Genomic DNA, 17,496 nt, shown 5'->3' on the forward strand with positions numbered 1-17,496 from the left:
TAGTTTCCTGTCTCACGTTCAGGTCCTTTATCCATTTTGAGTTGATTTTTGTGCATGGTGTGAGAAAATGATCTAGTTTCATTCTTCTGCATGTTGCTGTCCAGTTCTCCCAACACCATCTGTTAAAAAGGCTGTCTTTTTTCCATTGGATATTCTTTCCTGCTTTGTCAAAGATCAGTTGGCTGTATACTTTTGGGTCCACTTCTGAGTTCTCAATTCTGTTCCATTGGTCTATGTGTCTGTTTTTGTGCCAATACCATACTGTCTTGAGGATGACAGCTTTGTAGTAGAGGCTGAAGTCTGGGATGGTGATACCTCCCGTTTTGGTTTTATTTTTCAGTATTACTTTGGCTATTCGGGGTCTTTTGTGGTTCCATACAAATTTTTGGATAGTTTGTTCTAGTTTTGAGAAGTATGCTGGTGCAATTTTGATTGGAATTGCATTGAATGTGTAGAGTGCTTTAGGTAGTAATGACATCTTAACTATATTTATTCTTCCTATCCATGAGCATGGAATGTTTTTCCATTTCTTTGTGTCTTCTTCAATTTCCTTCATAAGTTTTCTATAGTTTTCATCATACAGATCTCTTGTATCCTTGGTTAGGTTTATTCCGAGGTATTTTATGGTTTTTTGTGCAATTGTGAATGGGATCAGTTTCTTGATTTCTCTTTCTGTTGCTTCATTATTGGTGTATAAAAATGCAACCGATTTCTGTACGTTGATTTTGTACCCTGCAACTTGGCTGAATTCTTGGATCAGTTCTAGTAGGCTTCTGGTGGAGTCTGTCGGGTTTTCTATGTAGAGTATCATGTCATCTGCGAAGAGTGAAAGTTTGACTTCCTCTTTGCCAATTCTGATGCCTTTGATTTCCTTTTGTTGTCTGATGGCTGATGCTAGGACTTCCAGCACTATGTTAAACAACAGTGGTGAGAGTGGGCATCCCTGTCGTGTTCCTGATCTCAGGGGGAAAGCTCTCGGTTTTTCCCCATTGAGGAGGATGTTAGCTGAAGGCTTCTCATAGATGGCTTTGATGATGTTTAAGTAGGTTCCTTCTATCTCATTGGGCCTTCCTCTTGACAGAAGTGATGGCAGCTTTTGTGGGTGAAGAAAAAGGGAAATCTAACAGATCCTGCTCCTGCTGAAGGAAGCAAGACCTCTTTTCATGGGTGAGGACACAGACCTGCAGGAACCTTGGCAGCTGGATCAAGACCACGTGGAGGAGCCATGTTGGAGCCAGGATCTGATCAGTCACCAGGAGCCTGTCCACTCATTCCATACTAGAGCTACATAAGGTCCAATGAGCAGTGGTGCACCTCCTTTTATGTATGCATTTACTTATTATTTTAATATTACTTTTATTTTTTGGATGGGTAAACCTATCGATAGTACAAAAATCAAAAGATGTGCAGGCATGAATGGTGAAAAGTTTCTCTTCCATCCTGGTCTCCCCAGCCACCTAACTCCTTCCTAAGGGGCTATAAGGTTATGTGTTTTGGGGTCTCTTTCACAAAGATTCTAAGCATATGCAAACACATACATACACACACAAGCTTTTTTACACAAATGGTAACAGGTGTTATTTATACTGTTCTGCATCTTGCTTTATTCATCAATATCGCTTAGAAGTTTTATATTAAGACATAAAGTATTTTTTCATTCTTCTATAGAGCTGTGTAGTATCCCATTGTGTCGGTAGATCATGATGTATTCAACCAGTTTCTTTTCAGTATATTATTTCCAACCTCTTGCAATTACAAACAATGATGAATTAATAAATTGAATGTATGTCATTTTTGCATATGCGTAAAGATAATTTATAGGATATATTCTCAGATGTTTGAGTTCTCCCAGAAGCAAACTCAAGATAAGAATTTGAGTGAAAGAGGTTTACTTAGGAGTTGCCCCAAGAAATAAGGGAGGGATGTGAGCTGAGAAGGAAAGTCATCCAGTAAAGGTGTATTTTCAAGAGGTACTGCTGTGAACCCTTGGAGCCTAATCCTACTGGGATATCTGAGAGATGGAGTAGAATGCAAACCTCAACATTGTTCCACTTGAAGACAGAAGGAGCTAAAGTATGTATAGTTGACCCTTGAACAATGTGGAGCTCAGGGGCACTGACCCCTCACGCAGTTGAAAATCCATGTATGACTTTTGACTCCCCCAAAACTTAATTACTCAGCCTTACTGATAACACAGTCAACACCTAATTTGCATGTTTTATGTATTACATTGTATTATTTTATGTATTCTTATAATAAGTAAGCTAGAGAAAAGAAAATGTTATGAAGAAAATCACAAGGAAGGTGTGCCTGGCTGGCTCAGTCAGTAGAGCATGAGACTCCTCATCTTAGGGTCATGAGTCTAAGTCCCACATTGGACATGGAGCCTATTTAAAATAAAAAGTTTTTTAAATTTAAGAAAAAGAAAATCATAAGGAAGAGAAAATACATTTACAGTACTATATGTATGTTTGTTGGAGAAAATCCACATAAAAGTGGACCTGTGGAATTCAAACCTGTGTTGTTCAAGAGTCAGCTGTACACCAATTCTGCACAGTTATTGGCTGAAGTCTGCTCTTGGTGGGGAGAGGAGTCATGAATCCTCTGGCACTCTGGCCTGTTCTGAATGAGGACAGAGTGGGCTCTGGTGGTCAGAGAAAGAGGTAACAGGTGCTGCTAGTTGGAAATTTGACCAATGAGGCTATGCTCCCCGGGCAAGGTCCACAGATGATCTGGGCAGGGCGCAAACAGCACTTGCTACCTACGGTGTGTACAGGTAAAGTTTTGATAGCTGTTTCTAGGTAGTCTTCCCTCCCCCCTGTGCCCATCTCCCATACCTTTGTCAGTGCAGTAACCACAACTCTGGCCTCAGCATGCATCGTTATTCTCACACTAGTCCTGCTAAGTGGCCACCACTTGCTATTTAATAACATTGCTATTTAATATACCTGAATTTCACTTATGAGAAAACTGAGGCTTGGGGAGATCACACTAATTGCCTGAGGTCATACAGATAGAACTAGAATGGAGCTGGGATTCAAATCTGGTTCTGTCTGGTTCCAAAGCTTTTCTCTTTTACTGTCTTGATGGCTTTTGAGGAATGGCTGTGCAGCAGGGGCAGGCACTAGTTAGGTGTGGGGAGAATGACTTTTATTCAGCTGTTATAATAATATTTGCTGAACTATATGAAAGTGTCAACATGTTTGTTGACAAAAATGACAATTTCATGGGGCTCATCAAAATACAAGAAAATCATGACTTAGACGAACAGAAATGCAAGAAAATCATTGCTTAGATGGAAGTCTGTTTCAGATGTGATAGGAGCAGGGAAGGGCTCTTCCTGCTTGGGAAGGTAAGGAAAGAGTCCCCAGGGAAGGGGACACCTGAATCAAGTTGGGGCAGGAATGTTCCAGGCAGGGGACAGCATAGATGGGGCTAGAGAGTGGGCAAGAACTTGGGCAGATGCACTTTGTAAGCCAGAGTGAGTAGTTCTAATTTTATTTAAAGTGCAATGTGATGTCATCAAAAGGTGACTAATGAGACAATGGCCCTTTGTATCCTTGGGGGTGCCATAACACATGTCACCTTTAGATGATTCCACATAATTTTATCTTCTGACTTTAAAATCAATTTAAAATGCTTTTCTCCTTTCTTAAGTTGAAAAATAAATGACCTTAATATCTCCAGAAGTCCCAGGAAAGGAGAGAGGCTCTGTATCTGCAGGGACCTGCTCTTGGATGAGCAGTTAAAGTCTTGTGGGCTCAGAGTCCACATTGGCATCATTGAATTGGAAGCTTGCGTTGAATTCAGCCAGATAGGAGTTTTATGATGGGTTAGAAAAGAAATAATTTCTTTGTAATAAACAAATTACCTTAACATAACCATAATGTTACTAAGAAACAGGGCCATAAATCTCTCATGATAAGCAGCCAAACCAGGAAAGTCTACCTTTGTTTTTACTTTTTGGGGTCTCTTGCTTCCGAATAAATAAATCCCTTCAGTCTCTACCTTCTTTTTCTTACTTAGTGGTAGGGTTCTTATCTGGGCCACCGTGGAAGATTGTTAGAATTATAATATAATCCCCAATGAATTGTGCCTCTTGTGTCCCACTCCTTTGCAATTGGACATTGTGCTGTTCCTATCAAGTGGAGGGGCCTATCTCTCCCCCCTGGAATCTGGGATGGTCTTGTGGCTTGCTTTGACCAGCAGAATGTGGTGGCTTAAGGGATGTGTTGGAGTTCCAGAGCCTAGGCCATGAGAAGCACTACAGTTCTGCTCCCATCCTCCCAGAATCCCGAGACCACCATACTGAGACCCATCTAGCTCACTGGAGAATGAGCAGCCATGAGGAAGAGATGACTAAGACCGCCAGCTTATAGCGAGAACAACTGGATGTCTGGGGCCATTGTGGTTCTTCTGTCCCAGTCCAGGAATCTGATGACTGCAGCCACTGGCAAGCCCAACAAAAGAACTGCCCAGAACTGTGAGAAATAACATATTATTGATATCTCAATCCACTATGATTTCAAATGGTTTGTTATATCACAATGGATAACTAGTATGGCCACCCAGTTAAAGAGTACATTTCCCAGTTTCCTATACAGCTATGATGACCATGTGGCTATGTTCTGGCTAATGGGATATGAGTAGAGTGAGTGAGCAACTTTGGAGTCTGGTCCTCTGACAGAAGAAGTGTACTTCCTTTCTCCTTACCGTCTTTTTACCAGCTGAAGCATGAATGTTGTGGTGTACCATTTTGGACTTTGCTGACAGGGGCAACATTTAAGAGTGTCAGAGTGAGCCAAGGAGTCTGGTGTCTAACTCTGTAGAACCACCATGTTATCCCTGGGCTCCATAATCTCATATTGTTATAAGAAAGAGAAATCTTCTTTAAGGCACTGGTATTTTGAGCCTCCAACACAGCAGCTACCCCTATATTGTAATACCACTACCTTCTCAAAAGTTCTGTGTTCCTACTTGGTTCAATAAACTAAACTTGTAAGTTCTGAAGGTTTCTTGATGGTGCTGATACCCCAGTTCCTAGCATTTCAGTTCCCTTCTTCCTGTCAGGACTTATGATATTGTTGGCACCCAAAATGGGGGGCTGGAGAATGTTCCACTCTATCCATTCTCAGGCTGGTCACGGGCTTCTGTGGGACCTTCCTGATTAGCCCACTTAGGTTGATCTCCAGGATTTATCCCCAACCTATGAGAGCACAAAGGGGGTCCTTCCTGGTGGCTAAATGACCTGATAGAGAAATTAAGTGTCTCATCTGCATGAGAAAGATACTTGGAAGGTATTTCTCCTTTCTCTCTCTTGAGAAATTACCAGAGATGTGTTCCTGATGGTGTGAATTTCCCCTCCCCAGGGAAAGTTCAGAGCCTTTAAAAAAAAAAAAGTCTATTGCTTTTACTCACATATAGTTTAATTTATTTTTGTTTGTTTCAAGTTTTTATTTAAATTCTAATTAGTTAACATATAGTGTAGGGGTGCCTGGGTGGCTCAGTCTGTTAAGCATCCGACTTCAACTCAGGTCATGATCTCACGGTTCATGGGTTCAAGCCCTGCATCGGGGTCTGTGCTGACAGCTCAGAGCCTGGAGCCTGCTTCAGATTCTGTATCTCCCTCTCTCTCTGACCCTCCCCTGCTCACGCTCTCTCTCTCTCTCAGAAATAAATAAAACATTTAAAAAAATATGGTGTAAAAAAAAATAAATAAAAATAAAAATAAAAAAATATGGTGTAATATTGATTTCAGGAGTAAAATCTAGTGATTCATCAGTTACATAGAACACTTAGTGCTCATGCCAACAAGTTGTCCTCCTTAATACCCATCACCCATCTAACTCATCCCCTGCCCACCTTCCCTCCAGCAACTCTGTTCTCTATAGTTAATAGTCTGTAATAGTTTCCATTCTTCTCTCTCTCCCACCGTCCCCCCTCCCTCCCTCTCTCTCTCTGTCTCTCTCTCTCCCTCCCCTCCCCCCCACTCTCTCTTTTTTACTTCCTTACTCTATGTTCATCTATTTTGTTTTTCAAATTCTACAAATGGATGTAATCATATGGTATTTGTCTTTCTCTGACTGACTTATTTCACTTATCAAAATACACTCTAGCTCCATTCATGTTATTGTTAATGGCAAGATTTCTTTCTTTTTGGTGGCTGAGTAATAGTCCTCAGGTTTTATTTAGCCTACAGAGTTTTGCTTGTTTATTTGTTTTTTATTTTTTAATTTTTTCCCCTTACCCATTTATTTTATTTATTTATTTTTAAAAATAGTTTATTGTCAAGTTGGTTTCCATATAACACCCAGTGCTCATCTCCACAAGTGCCCTCCTCCATGCCCATCATCCCCCTTTCCCTCTCCTCCACCCCCATCAGCCCTCAGTTTGTTCTCGGCATTCAAGAAAGAGTCTCTCATGGTTTGCCTTCCTCTCTCTCCCCCACTATTTTTTCCCTTCTTCTCCACCATGGTCCTCCATTAAGTTCCTCCTAATCCTCCTATCATGCAAACATATGTTATCTGTCCTTCTCTGCCTGACTTATTTCACTCAGCATAACACCCTCAAGTTCCATCCACATTGCTACACATGGCCAGATGTCATACTTTCTCATTGCCATATAGTATTCCATCGTATAGATAAACCACATCTTCTTGATCCATTCGTCCATTGATGGACACTTAAGCTCTTTCCATGTTTTAGCTATTGTTGAGAGTGCTGCTATGAACATTGGGGTACATGTGCCCCTATGCATCAGCACCCCTGTATCCCTTGGGTAAATTCCTAGCAATGCTATTGTTGGGTCATAGGGGAGTTCTATTGTTAATTTTTAGAGGAATCTCCACACTGTTTTCCAGAGGGGCTGAGCCAGTTTCCATTCCCACCAACAGTGTAGGAAGGTGCACATTTCTCCACATCCTAGCCAGCATCTAGTTTGTTTTTTAAAAATATAATTTAATGTCAAATTGGTTCCCATACAACACTCAGTGCTCATTCCAACATGTGCCCTCAATACCCATCACCCACTTTCCCCTCTCCCCTACCACCCATCAACCCTAACTTTGTTCTCTGTATTTAAGAGTCTCTTATGGTTTGCTTCCCTCCCTCTCTGCTCGTAACTTTTTTCCCCTTCCCCTCCCCCATGGTCTAAGAGTGCTGATGCATAGGGGCACATGTACCCCAATGTTTATAGCACTTTCAACAATAGTCAAATTATGGAAACAGCTTAAATGTCCAACAACGGAGAATGTTTATTTATTTTTGATTAATTGCTGACATTTTAAAATTGAGAGATTTCTTAGAGAAATCCAGATTTATGGCTTTTCTTGAAAAATGGGAGTGAGGCTACATGAGGCTGCAGCTAGGTAGAGCCACCATAGATAGGCAGGCATGGCTTTCCAGTTCACTCCATATAACTCTCCTGCTCTGAGTCCATTGGATTAAAGGTGACCTTTGAAGCTCTATGTGATCTCGTCACTGCCTACATCTGTAGTGTTCCTTCTGTTCCCTTCCCTGTCAGCCTCATATTTCTCAAATGCACTATATACAGGGTGACCAGTCAGAACCCTTTTGAAAGTGAAAGGGAGTGTGATTAATAATTGTATAGGGATGTCATGCCTAAATATGACCTGTTGAGGGCAGGTCAGGATGTATCTGTTCCCTCTTTGTTCCTTCTCACTTCCCAGTCTCTGTCCATGCCTTATCATCTTCCCAGAACTCACTTCCTTTCCTCCTTCTCTTGACTCTTGTCTCAGCTTGAATGTTCCTCCAGATCCTTCTGACTGCCTAGCCAAGAGAAGCTTCACCTCTCATATTCTGTCAGTAACCTGCTTTTTATTCCTGGACACTGTACATTCCTGGAGCACAGGAACCCCTATGACAATGTCTGGAACACAGAGCAAACAATTGCTGAATATATGTGTATGGTGAATGAATGAATGACTGAATGAATGAATAAGCTTTGTTTTCCTGGCTTTCTATTCTTCTTGTGCCCTCCACCAGAAGGCAGAGCTCTCAAAAATCTGTTTCCCTAACAGCATGATGCATTTCTTCAGGACCATGTATTATCTGACTATATGTAACTACTTCACGTTTTCTAAATATTGAGAGAATGAATATGTAAGTAGATAATGGACAGACTATACCAGAAACATAGCTCTGAGCCACAATCTGCAGCGATCAGCCCAAGAAACCCACCGATTAACTACAATAAGCACCCCATGAAGCCAGTTTCCCACCTGTAACTCATACTTGTAGGAAGTCAGAACTTTAGCAACTGGTCCAGGAAGTCAAGCAATAACTCCTGTAATAATTGGCTCAAGATGACAAGGATTTTAAAAAATATTTTATTTATTTTTGAGAGAGAGATAGAGACAGCATGAGCAGGGAAGGGTCAGAGAGAGAGGGAGACACAGAATCTGAAGCAGGCTCCAGGCTCTGAGCCCGATGCGGGGCTCGAACCCACAAACTGTGAGATCATGACCTGAACTGAAGTCGGTTGCTTAACCGACTGAGCCACCCAGGCTCCCCAAGATGACAAGAATTTTATTAATAACTGACAGCTTCCTTAATTTTTGTCCCTGCATCCAACTTAGGCCCAACCAAGGAAGCCAAATCTGCTCCCCTAACCAATCACAAGATGTCCTGTTAGCTAGTGTGCCTCCCTCTAGCTTCCCTAGGCCAACAGCTTCCAGTCAGGGTACATCTAAAGACTTCCCTTTTCTATAAAATAAAGCTTATCATCTCCTCCTCCCCTGCCTTTGGGTATTATTCAAAATGCAAGTGATAGTGGCTGAATTTCTTGCTAGAGCAAGCTCTGAATAAACAGCTTTTGTCTGTCAACAGACATTTTGTTGGTCTTCATTTATTTTCCCAATCCTCTGGTCCCCCTACTATGATTAAAACAAGCAAACAAAATACAGCGATCTCCTTTCCAGTTTCTCTGTGGGCATTCTCATTTTAGCACAGATTTTGAACAATTGCTGAAACTGGTCCCCTTATCTGCCCCCATCCCTTGCTGCCCATTGAAGTTCCAAGGCCTCTCTGAGTAAACACGAATTGAATGCATTGATTGCCATGTTCTGCCATATACACACTTTCTTGTTGAGAATAATCTTGCTACCAAGCCAAGAGTAACATACAGAAGCTGATGCTGATGACCCAGCCTTACCCCTATTCTCTGGAATTCTCCCTCCCCTAATTCCAACAAACATCTCCAGCCTAGCCTCCCCCCTCCCATGTGCAGTCCCTCTTGGCTTACGTTCTCTCCAAGATGTAGATGCCTGCTGTTCTGTGCTCCTACCCCACCTTCCTAGGACCCCTTGCTCCTTTATTGTACCCTAAAAGGAGATTGAGATTAAATGATTCTATAATCACTAGATGCTGTCTGTGCCCCTCCCAGATTCCTCTATGTAGTCAAGAACAATTTCTCTATGTTGGCTGTGTTGGCTGCTAAAGTTTCTCCCTTTCTCTGGAGAATTATCCTTGGCCAAGCAGGAACAGTCTCTATCTCTGGGTGTGGGTGAAGGTAGAAGAGTGGCCAGTGGCCAATGACTAATGGATGCAACAAGTACCCTAGACCAGACCTTGGCCTCAAGGTAGGACCCACTGTGGGATGCAATTCCTGCTCCAGAGCCCTCCCCCACTCTCTTCAGGATCAGGCTGAAGCTAGATTTCAGTTCCATCTTTATTTAGCTTTTTTCCCTGCTCCATCCTGCTTGCTCTCATCCCCTTCTCCTAAGACGCTCCTTCAATAATCATTAGCCCCCAGAATGAAAACTGGTGCAGCCACTCTGGAGAACAGTATGGAGGTTCCTCAAAAAACTAAAAATAGAACTATCCTACAATCCAGCAATTGCACTATAAGGTATTTACCTAGAAGATAAAAAAATACAGATTCAAAGGGGTACATGCACCCCAATATTTATAGTAGCATTATCAACAATAGCCAAACTATAGAGAGGGCCCAAGTGTCCATTGGCTGATGAATGGATAAAGAAGATATTAGTATACATATAAAATAGAATATTAGTCATCAAAAGGAATGGAATTTTGCCGTTTGCAATGACAAGGATGGAGCTAGAATGTATTATGCGAAGTGAAATAAGTCAATCAGAGAAAGACAAATGTCATATGATTTCATTCATATGTGAAATTCAAGAAACAAAACAGATGAACAGATGGGAAGGTGGGTGGGGGGAAAGAGAAGAAAGGTAAACAAATCACAAGAGACTCAATGATAAACTGAGATAAACTGAGATAAAATGACAAACTGAGGGTTGATGGAGGGAGGTGATGGGGAGGTGGGCTAAGTGAGTGATGGGTATTAAGGAGGGCACTTGTGATAAGCACTGGGTGTTGTATGTAAGTGATGGATTACTGAATTCTTCCTCTGGGTGATAAAAACATTATCCCCCAATTCCCATCCCAGACTCTGCTTCTAGGAAACTAGACCTAAGGCAATGGACACTTTAATGTTCTGGACCATCATGTTATTTTGTTTTCTTTATAACCTTTATCACTATCTGAAAGAAATGTTTGAGTTTATTTATTTATTTATTCTTAAATAGTTTACCGTCAAGTTGGTTTCTATATAACACCCAGTGCTCATCCCAACAAGTGCCCTCCCCCATGGCCATCACCCCCCTTCCCCTCTCTCCCACTCCCATCAGCCCTCGGTTATTTATTTTGTTTTGTTTGCCCTAGATACAATACCTGGCACTGAGCAAGTTCTCAATAGACACTTTGCTAATGGGCAAATGAAAGATGCTTATCTTGCATTGGTAGCAAGGGAACTTATCCCCTCTGAGTTTTTGGAAATATATTTACTTTTTCTGTTTTTTTAGAGAGCTTATAACCTTTCACAAATTCTAAATCATTTACAAACTTAGGGAAGTGTGTATATGTGTGTGTGGGAGACAGATGTCTTTCTGGGGAGTGCTGCAGTCCCTGACCAAGAAGTTTATGACACCTGTCAGCTTATTCCCCATGTTGCTTAAACTCAGACTGCTTATCCTGGCCTGCTGTGGAGGAGAGGAGCACTGGTGATACTTATACTGGGACAGCAGCTCTAAGCCAGAACCCACACAGTGCCTGTACTTCAGTGTCTATTAAAGTCAAGGCATCAAAAAAAATGATAGAAAAAAGTTTTTGATAAAGGATATAATATTTGTCAATCACAAAGAAATCCAAAAATATTGGAGGGAAAACCAGAACTTTGAGGGCCTTTCTTGCACTTACTTTTTTATTTAGAATTGTTCTTGAGTTACAGTGTGGAGTAGGCAGAAAGCCACTGTCTTCCTGGTTTGAGTATCTTGATCCATATGTTACAGCTCAGGTGTAATCAGCCCATTGTTCATGATTCCATGCTATTTTGTGTGGTGTGCTGACCAGACTCTACCTCAGACAGAGCTGGAGAAGTCTTGTCCTGAAGACCAATTCAGTTCTCATGAAATTCTTCACACCTGCCCATTAAGATGGATATTATTGTTCCTATTTTGCAGAGGAAGATACTGATGATTAGTGAGGTTATATTAACTTGCCCAAGGTAAGTCAGACCTCCCATAGCTTGGACTCCAGCCCAGCTTTTCCTGCTCATCTCTGTGAATTGAATCTAAGGCTAGGAATTGAGACAGCATTGTGGAAGCTTCAGATGGAAAGTAAGAATGTTCTCTCCAAGGGAATCCCAGAAGAAGGTAGGTCAGTCATCAATACTCAACCCCTATCCACCTTACTCTGACCACCTCATTTCTGCTCTCTTTCCTCTTCTCTCTCCTTCCCTTTTTGAATGACTTGTCTTTGCTTCTCCTTTTCTCTTCTATTTCACAGTGCTTAAGTGCAAATTAAGTACTATGCTCCTCTTATTCCAGCTAAATCACCTGCCACCAGTGGGGGTTAGAGGAAGGACAACCTTTGGCTCTCCAAGAGGTTTTTGTCAAAGTACGTACATGAGCCAAACCAGTGCTCCTTCCTCTTCCTTTCACTGTTGCCCCAGTGTTTTCCTCATCCACAAGGCACACATTTGCTGTGTTCCATAACATTCCTCTACTTATTTCCTAAAGCCTTTACTCAACCGAAACAAATCCCTGTTGTATCCAAAATTGGACTCAATTCAAGTTAGTTTGCCTCCTTTCTAGGCTGCTTTTGCCTTGTTCTGAGGCAGCCTTCTGATTTATACCAACAATTGAGGGGGGTCCCAGGGTGATCTGGGCTGAACACTTGGTCTATTAACTTCAAATCCTTGCAGATTTCCTTTCCATGTACCCATCCACCCCACTTACCCATTCATCCACTCATCCTTCATCTACCCACCACCTGCTCACCTGTCCACACACAAACTCATCTACCCTCTTATCATCCATCTATCCACATACCTAACAGACATGTTTGAGCCCTGGTTGTGTCTACTTTAGGCCTAATGGCCATCCTAGGAAAGAGAAAGAGAAATGAGTGTTTACTCTCAGTAAGCTATCACTGAGAGGGTGTCACTTTTTATTCTTCACTAACAGACTGTGAATTCTCACCCTTGCCCTCAACTTATAACAGCTGTAGCAACAAACAGCAGCAAGTGTTATTTCCCAGGCACATAACTGAGGATCAACAGTGACTGAGATCAGAACTGTTGGGTGTTCTATACAAAAAGACTTTTTCTCTTGCCTGGGATTAGCTCTGCCATTCTTTAATTTTCATGCAGTCACCAAGTATTGATTGGGTGCTTCCTATGTGTCAGGTATTGTGCTGAATCCAGGGACAGAGGGCCAGAAGGACACAGTCCTTATATTTAATAAGTCTATAGTCCCTACTCCAATCCGTGGTGTGTAAAGGCATTTCTCCCCAAGAATCTCCTTCTGAGACTCACCAAAGTAAAGCTAATCACTTCCTCCTTGAGCCATTCAAGTTATACTGCTATCTAGCAAAACTTGAGATTTAAATGTATCACAATATTGTTTCCCTTGTAGGGTATGATCTCCTGGAAGGCCAGCACCTTTTCCTGCTTGTTTTGCTTCCCTAGCAGCCAACCCACAACATGGATCACATGAGGGGCTCCTGTGTGTGGGATGAATGGTTGAGTGAACAAATGCTGCCCAAGCAGCATGTAGGGTAGAGAGGAGGAAGTAAGAACATTAGCAGTGTGGTCAAGACTCCAGTGTCTTGAAGTCTATCTTTACCTTGTTATAGCTGGCAACTTGAGGCAAATAACTCAACTTCTCTGAGCTTTAATTCTGCCTCCATAAAATAAGAATAATAGCAGCTTCCCACCCTCATGGGGCTGTTGAGAAGATTCAGTGAGCTAATAGACATAAAGTGTACAATGATATGTTAGTATTATCTCAGCTACTTTGTTCTGCCATTGTTGTGCCCAAATCGCGAGTCCCAGAGACCTCCAAGGAGCTGACACCGATGCAAATACAAAAGGGTCTTTATTACAAGCTCGAGCAGGGGCTCACCAGCCTACCCGTGTAGTGGGAGCAAGATGAAGCCAAGAACAATAGCGAACAGGGTTTTTAAAGAGTAAGGGATGGGGGTGTCACAGTACACATAGCATCATCACATAAGCACCAATTACAATTGTGCAGCACCCCTGGGAACAGCTTTGACCATTCAGTATCTGTGAGGTGTTCATTACTTTTGGTGGGACCCAATCATGACTTTTGAGAATCCTTTGAAAATGACCAATTATGAGGTGAGTTCAAAGGGCCCAAGTGGGGTTCAGGAAAGAGGTGAGAAATTGGCTAGTTTGTATCTGCAGTTCCCAGCCTTGACTCAGACCATAGGAGTGTTTCTTTTTTTCTTTTTGATTAGCTGAACTGAGGGCGGTCCGAGGATGTCTTTAGCCTTGAACAATCTGAGGCTTTTCCTGGAACTGAGACTGGGGCTACGTGCAGCCCGAGGTTTCTCTTAATGGAGGACTTAATTTTTGGCTCTTCACCATCAAGATGTTATTACCCTATGTCTGCTTCCCCCTTCTATGTCCCAAGCTTTGCAAGTACTGCCTAAAATCCTCTAGCCCTCTCAAATAATCTATCACAACAGAATTCTATGTCAGGGCTCCTGGAGTACAGGGAGAACAAGTTGCTTTTGGAAAGCAACCTCTTCCTGAGAACCTGAGCATGCATGTGTGTATTTCTACACTATAAAATTAAAATAAATTGTTTTGGGGTGCCTGGGTGACTCAGTCGGTTAAATATCTGATTCTTGGTTTCAGCTCAGGTCATTATCTCACAGTTCATGGGTTTGAGACCCACATTGGGCTCCATACTGACAGTGCAGAGCCTGCTTGGGATTCTATCTCTCCCTCTCTCACCCTACCTCCCCTCCCCCAGAATAAATAAATGAACTTAAAATTTCTGTTTTGAGAAAATTTAGTGGTGAGGTGGGCAATTGTCCACCAAAGACAGAGAAGTGAGATAGATTGCATGTAATAAGAGGAAGGGCAAAAACTCTAGGGAAAATCCATTCAAGCCTCATGGGTAAGCATGGGGGTGGAAACAGATTGAAAAATACCAGAGTTTCCACCCACCAGATTTCTGTTCTGTTTCCATGGAAAAGAAACAACCCAGGAAACAGATCCAAAATTATTCAGTTCCACTTAGCTCCGGTAAATCAGACCTGAATTAAAGCAGCTTCTGCCCTGTTTTCTCCATTTCCCACCTCCACTCCCAGTATATGACAGATCAGATACAGCCTCTCCTGCCCCACCATCCTACCAGAACCTTCTTCAGTCAGCATATCTACTCTCAGGGACAGAACAGAAACTTATTGAGTGAGGAATTCCAGCAGTGGGAAAGGCTCCTTGCCTCCAAACTTCTCCAGACCTTGCCCTTCTGCTCTTGACCTCTTCCACTGGCTCAGCCTTGGCTCTGAACAACCAACAGGTGTCAGATGAACAGAGCTGGGTGTGACTGACTCATGGTCCCATTGGGCTGAGGAGATTAGGGAACTTGGGTGTTCACCCCTTCCCTGCTTATTTTATCCCCCTCAGCTGCCATTCTTTTTCTGGAAGTGTCACAACATGATTCACTGGAATGAAAAGGGGATGTGAGTTTTAGATATCCTAAGTTCCTATCTGGAGCCTCACTGTTTTCATGGATGGTTTGAATTAAGGACACATCCTGTTCTATACTTTTATGATGCAATTTATCTTTGCTAAAGCTGAGATGTCTTACCTTGCTTGCCTTTTCTCTGAAGTATCATAGAAGTATTTTGGGCAGCTTGAAAGAAGAAATTTAGTCTTAGCTCTCCAATATTCTTGTTTTGTGTACCTCACCCACCAAAAGTGGAACCCAAGCCCTAGAAAGGCCAGGATTCAAGGAATCTTCAAAGGCTGGGTGATTCTCTTGTACTTACCCTGTCCATGAGACCAGTCCTGAATCTCCCAGACATCTGGCTTGAGTCATTTCTGGTTTGCCTTTTATCCTGTCTGGATTCTGGGTCACTTCTCCTTTCTTTTTATTGGGTTTCTATGTCTCCATTTCCTTTTCTCTCAAATTTTTTTCATCTCCAAGAATTCCAGAGTTTCCTCCAGCCATATTGTAACTGAGGTCTCTACAGGGCTGCTTATTTTCAGGTAACATTACAGCCTACATTAGTCATTCCCAGCCCCTTCCCCACAAGGACTCCCAACTCTAGGGTCCCTAACAGCCTCTGTTGCCAGATCTGGGGACTTCCTCATTTCTTACCTCACTTGACATCTGGCAGCTTGTGATATTATTTACATTCCTCTCTAGGCAGCCCTTTCATGATACCCTTTTTTATGCTGGGCTTCTTTCTCCCTCTTTGAGAACTCCTTCCTTCTCAATATTCCTGGGCTCCTGCTCTGCTAACCCTGATTTTCTCCCACTCCTCCACCCGCCTTTCTCTTCCCTCTTCACACTCCCACTAGGATCTCATTCAGCACTTCTGATGGATCCAAAACTCATCTCCAGCCCAGACTTTTCTCCTGAGCTGTAGCCTCATTCACTCAAATGCCTCTAGGACATCTCTTGGAAGGCCTATAGGCTCTCTTACTTAACACAATAATTATCAGAGCATAGTACTGATAATAGCCAATAACAAAGCTCTTAAACAATCTTCTCAGCATTTCAAACGAATTCAATCTTCCCAGAAACAATAGGAAATGTGTACTTTAAAATTTTTAAATGTTTATTTATTTTTACAGAGATAGATAGATAGGAGAGAGAGAGAGAAAGAGAGAGAGAGAACATGAGTGGGGAGGGTCAGAAACGGAGAGAATCTCAAGTAGGTTCTGTGCTGTCAGTGCAGAGCCCGATGCGGGACTCAAACTCACAAACCGTAAGATCATGACCTGAGCTGAAATCAAGAGTTGGATGCTTCAGTGAAGGAAAGAATCAGAAAAACTACAAGGCAACCGACAGAATGGGAGAAGATATTTGCAAATGGCATATTAGATAAAGGGTTGGTATCCAAAATCTATAAAGAACTTAATCAAACTCAACACCCAAAAAACAGATAATCCAGTGAAGAAATGGGCTAAAGACATGAACAGACATTTCTCCAAAGAAGACATCTAGATGGCCAACAGACACATGAAATGATGCTCAACATCATTCATCATCAGTAAATACAAACCAACACCACAATGAGATATCACCTCATACCCATCAGAATGGCTAAAATCAAGTCAGACAACAACAGATGTTGGTGAGAATGTGGAGAAAGAGGATCTCTTTTGCACTGCTGGTGGGAATGCAAACTGGTGCAGCCACTCTGGAAAATAGTATGGAGATTCCTCAAAAAATTAAAAATAGAACTACCCTATGACTCAGCAATTGCACTACAAGGTATTTATCCAAGGGATACAGGTATGCTGTTTCTAAGGGACACATGCACCCCAGTGTTTATAGTAGCACTCTCAACAATAGCCAAAGTATGGAAAGAGTCCAAATATCCATTTATAGATGAATGGATAAAGAAGATGTGGGATAGATGAGACATAAAGCAGCCCTCAATAAATATGAAAGAATTGAGATCATACCATGCAAACTTTCAGATCATAATGCTTTGAAACTTGAAATCAATCACAGGAAGAAGTCTGGAAAACCTCCAAAAACACGGAGGTCAAAGAACACCTTACTAAAGAATCAATGGGCCAATCAGGCAATTAGAGGAGATTTAAAAAATATATGGAAACAAATGAAAATGAAAATAGAGCAACTCAAACTCTATAGGATGCGGCAAAGGCAGTCCTAAGAGGAAAGTACATTACACTCCAGGCCTATTTCAAGAAATTAGAAAAAGCACAAGTGCAAATTCTAACAGCTCACCTAAAGGAACTAGAGACAGAGCAACAAGAGCACCCCAAACCCAGTAGGAGAAGAGAAATAATAAAATTCAGAGCTGAAATAAACAACATAGAGACCAAAGAGACAATTTAACAGATCAATGAAACTAAAAGTTGGTTTTTTGAAAAAAATAAACAAAATTGACAAACCTCTAGCTAGGCTTCTCAAAAAAAAAAAAAAAAAAAAAAAAAAA

The 17,496-nt window shown here is 41.8% G+C and overlaps 1 protein-coding gene across 5 annotated transcripts in view; it reads left to right on the plus strand.

The window, feature by feature from the left end:
* The window catches only part of ITGAM (integrin subunit alpha M), a 45,708-nt gene extending 43,911 nt beyond the window's left edge, over positions 1–1,797 (plus strand). For 2 of the 5 annotated variants that reach the window (XM_039247854.1, XM_039247852.1), the window contains exon 31: positions 1,082–1,797. The gene's annotated coding sequence lies outside the window, so the exon portion shown is untranslated. The remainder of the gene's footprint in view (positions 1–1,081) is intronic. The other 3 variants (XM_039247856.1, XM_039247855.1, XM_039247857.1) reach the window with 2 other exon arrangements.
* Positions 1,798–17,496: the final 15,699 nt, after the last annotated feature.

The sequence above is a fragment of the Hyaena hyaena genome, unplaced genomic scaffold (genome assembly GCF_003009895.1).
Source record: "Hyaena hyaena isolate Hyena2069 unplaced genomic scaffold, ASM300989v1 scaffold_306, whole genome shotgun sequence".
In the NCBI taxonomy this organism is placed as follows: domain Eukaryota; kingdom Metazoa; phylum Chordata; class Mammalia; order Carnivora; family Hyaenidae; genus Hyaena; species Hyaena hyaena.